The following is a 4,126-nucleotide window of genomic DNA, read 5'->3' as shown; positions in this document are numbered from 1 at the left end:
CAAGTGGTTTACTAATAATACTACCAGGAGGCGTATGCCAAAAAGGCAGATATCATCTCCCAGGAGCCGAATATGGACCTGGCTTGAGAAAGCACTTTTTCAGGAATGTTCAGAGTTTGCACAACCCAAGCCTGCTCGATAAACACTTTCCTGTACACAAGTCCAGGTGAGATGGAAACAGGCTGTTGGAATAAAAGGCAAAGCTCAGAAGAAAAGAGAGAGGAAGTGGTGGACAAGGTATGACCCCAGGTAGGGTTAGTGTGGATGGGAGGCGCTGCTGAGAGCCTGTGGATGGAGAAGAATGTGGACCAGGGGCAGGAGGAAAAAAGGTGGAGGAGCGGTTCTTCCTGAGCCAAAGCGGATGTTTCATGGAGGGTGTGGGCAGGGGCATGCACAGATCAGTGCTGATGCTGAGTTGCGTATTTAGTGTCAGGAAAAGGGTCAGAGGTGAAACCTGTGAGGTCCTGCCTTACACTGACCCTGCCTACCCTCTATTGTCTGTGATCAGTGTGGGGACCAGCCCCACAGGGTCGGTGGGTTTCTCCCCATGTGCAGAGACGAGAGAGCATAGAAATAAAGACACAAGACAAAGAGATAAGAGAAAAGACAGCTGGGCCGGGGGGACCACTACCACCAAGATGCGGAGACCGGTAGTGGCCCCGAATGCCACGCTGCGCTGATATTTATTGGATATAAGACAAAGGGGCAGGGTAAGGAGTGTGAGTCTTCTCCAATGATAGGTAAGGCCACATGGGTCACGTGTCCACTGGACGGGGGCCCTTTCCTGCCTGGCAGCTGAGGCAGAGAGAGAGGGAAGGAGAGAAACAGCTTACAATATTATTTCTGCTTATCATTGACTTTTAGTACTTTCACTAATTTGCTAATGCTATCTAGAAGGCAGGGCCAGGTGTACAGGATGGAACATGAAGGTGGACTAGGAGCGTGACCACTGAAGCACAGCATCACAGGGAGACGGTTAGGCCTCCGGATAACTGCGGGAAAGCCTGACTGGTGTCAGGCCCTCCACAAGAGGTGGAGGAGCAGAGTCTTCTCTAAACTCCCCCGGGGAAAAGGTGACTCCCTTTCCCGGTCTGCCAAGTAGCGGGTGTTGTTCCTTGACACCTTTTTGCTACTGCTAGACCACGGTCCGCCTGGTAACGGGCATCTTCCCAGATGCTGGCGTCACCGCTAGACCAAGGAGCCCTCTGGTGGCCCTGTCCAGGCATAACAGAAGGCTCGCACTCTTGTCTTCTGGTCACACCTCACTATGTCCCCTCAGCTCCTATCTCTGTATGGCCTGGTTTTTCCTAGGTTATGATTGTAGAGCAGGGATTATTATAATATTGGGATAAAGAGTAATTACTACCAACTAATGATTAATGATATTCATATATAATCATATCTAAGATCTGTATCTGGTATGACTATTCTTGTTTTATATTTTATTATACTGGAACAGCTCGTGTCCTCAGTCTCTTGCCTCGGCGCCTGGGTGGCTTGCCGCCCACAATCAGTATCCATAAAGACTGTTCTAGTCGGGGAACCTCACTGAGGTACCTGTCCTTGGTCTGATAGGGGAAGACTCACCAGGAAGCCCTGAGCTTGCTCAGACTCTGATCGTGGTGACCATGTTTGAGGACTTTTCATCCCAGTAAAGCATCAATCCACATTTTGTGCGAGTGAGAATAGCTCTTCATATTAAAATAATCTCTTTCAAATACTTAGAGAAGACATTCTTAGGCACAGAATTCTAAAGTTAGAGAGGTTCCCTCGGGAAACTGTAAGAAGAAGACAAAGTCCCACATCCTGACAGGAAACAGCCTCCATCTGCACCTGCCTCCGGGGCTGACTCTGAACAGTGGGTCCTGAGCGCCCCCTGCAGCTGATTTCCCCCCAGCGTTCCTGCAGGGAGGTTTGTATCTGGGCTCACACTGACTTCCCCTCACTGTGTCTCTCGCACAGTAATACACGGCCGTGTCCTCGGCTCTCAGGCTGTTCATTTGCAGATACAGCGAGTTCTTGGAATTGTCTCTGGAGATGGTGAATCGGCCCTTCACGGAGTCTGCGTAGTATTTCTGACTTCCATCATACCATATAACTGCCACCCACTCCAGCCCCTTCCCTGGAGCCTGGCGGACCCAGTGCATGCCATAGCTACTGAAGGTGAATCCAGAGGCTGCACAGGAGAGTTTTAGGGACGCCCCAGGCTGTACCAAGCCCCCTCCAGACTCCACCAACTGCACCTCACACTGGACACCTGCAAACACAGAGACATTGGTCAGAAACTGCCACACAAATCCACTGTTTCTCTCACTCGTGTTCACTCACACTCAATATCTCTAGTTCTCCAAGAATCACCTTTTAAAATAGCAACAAGGAAAACCCAGCTCAGCCCAAACTCCATGGCGAGTCCTCTGTGTTCAGTGTTGATCACCGAATGGAAACTCCTCGGAATCCCAGGCCTGGGGCTCCGCTCCCAGAGCTGCAGGGTCAGGGCTGGGCTGGTTTTCATCAGCAGAGGGAGGGCCCTATTTGCATGCCCCCCACTATATAGCAAGCTCTGGGGTGGGACGGCTGAGGAGAGGCTGGGCTCAGTGCCGATGAAGTGTCCTGGGGGAGATTGGCAGTAATTCCATCATTCAGGGAAATATGATTTTATATTATGTGATTGTGCCTTGATATCATTTAGCTCTCATAATCTGATTTTATTTTTACATATTTACACAATATATTTAATGCAGGTTTCAATGTTACATTTTACAGAAGATAATTTACATAGAGAACACAGCAGTTGTGCAGTGTGTCTAAGATTACACATCTTAAAAAATGTAATCCTATTATCTGGGCCTGTGCTCTAATCACCAGAGGAGGCAGCTCCCCTGAGACAACTCCAGGGCAGTGTGGACTATGCCTAGTGAAGTCTGCAGGATTCCTCATCTGTTATGACAACTTTCGGTAAATTACCTAAATATGTAGAGAGAACCACGGTTCATGTGTGTGTATTTTCAGAAGTCAGTCATATTTCTTGTGCAAATATCAGTCTTTTAATTGCTCCATTTTAGCAAAAATGTTCATTTATGTCTTTGTTATTGCTTTATTCAAGTATAAAAAATAAATAATTCAAATTTATAGTGAATGATTTGAAAACTGTAGAGCTATGTTTGCAACCATTCACTCAGCACTTCAATCAAGTTTTGAATAATTAAATTAATCCCTAAATCTTTTTTCTTATTCCTCTGAAACTTAAGTCACATTCCCATCATTCCCAACACCATTTTCTCAGAAAAAAAATTTAAATTTTCTTCGTTTTATGATAGTGGCATCTTCTAAAGTTTATACAAATGGATCATATAAAATTGACTCTTAATTCCTTAGCTTCTTTCACTCAGCACAATTCTTTGAGAATTTAGCCATGTTTTTTATGATGGAGGCATACCTTGGTTTGAAGCTGCATTATATACCGGTACATAAATATATGTCAAACTATTAAATTGTTCACCATTAACAAAATGTTATTTTTTCTCTCAGTTAATGGATTTTATAGAGAAAAGTAGCTACTCAGCATGGGAATGTAAAAAAATGAGTAAACTATGATCTTATTCTGACCTCATTAACAACAAACCTGAAAAACCACTAATATGAGAAAAACCTTCAACATATCTGAGTTGATATCACAGAGGAAAAAAAAAAAACCTTAAATCTGTGGAGAGAGGGGCCTGCAGAGAGAACCATGTATTAGTGTACCTGGGACAGATACCAACTGGATGTTATCTAAGCTAAGAACAGGCTGACTTGAAAACACTCAGGGAGTTGCTGGAGGATGGACGTGCTCATACTGTTAGACTGTGAAGCTCCTGGTGCTTGCAGGCTTTTCCTACAGAATTATTATTAATTATTATGGCTTCACTTTATGCAAATGATCAGACCAACCATAAGACTAAAGTTTATTTTGCAAACAACTCAGGCCTATAATGATTAGTTTCTGACAAAAATCAGAACTGGGGAGAGAAAAATTACGTTTCAAAACATATCATACACTTGTCTTTAAATTACAGTCTCTTCAACTGGTTTTTCAGGTTTGTTGTTAATGAGTTCAGAATAAGATCATAGTTTACTCATTTTTTTT

The 4,126-nt window shown here is 44.5% G+C and overlaps 1 pseudogene; it reads right to left on the bottom strand.

The window, feature by feature from the left end:
• Window positions 1-1,926: 1,926 nt before the first annotated feature.
• Window positions 1,927-2,509, bottom strand: LOC116464282 (immunoglobulin heavy variable 3-74-like; annotated as a pseudogene).
• Between the last annotated feature and the right edge of the window lie 1,617 nt (window positions 2,510-4,126).

Source organism: Hylobates moloch, unplaced genomic scaffold (assembly GCF_009828535.3).
Source record: "Hylobates moloch isolate HMO894 unplaced genomic scaffold, HMol_V3 SCAFFOLD_367, whole genome shotgun sequence".
In the NCBI taxonomy this organism is placed as follows: Eukaryota; Metazoa; Chordata; class Mammalia; order Primates; family Hylobatidae; genus Hylobates; species Hylobates moloch.
This window is presented reverse-complemented; position numbering and strand designations above follow the sequence as displayed.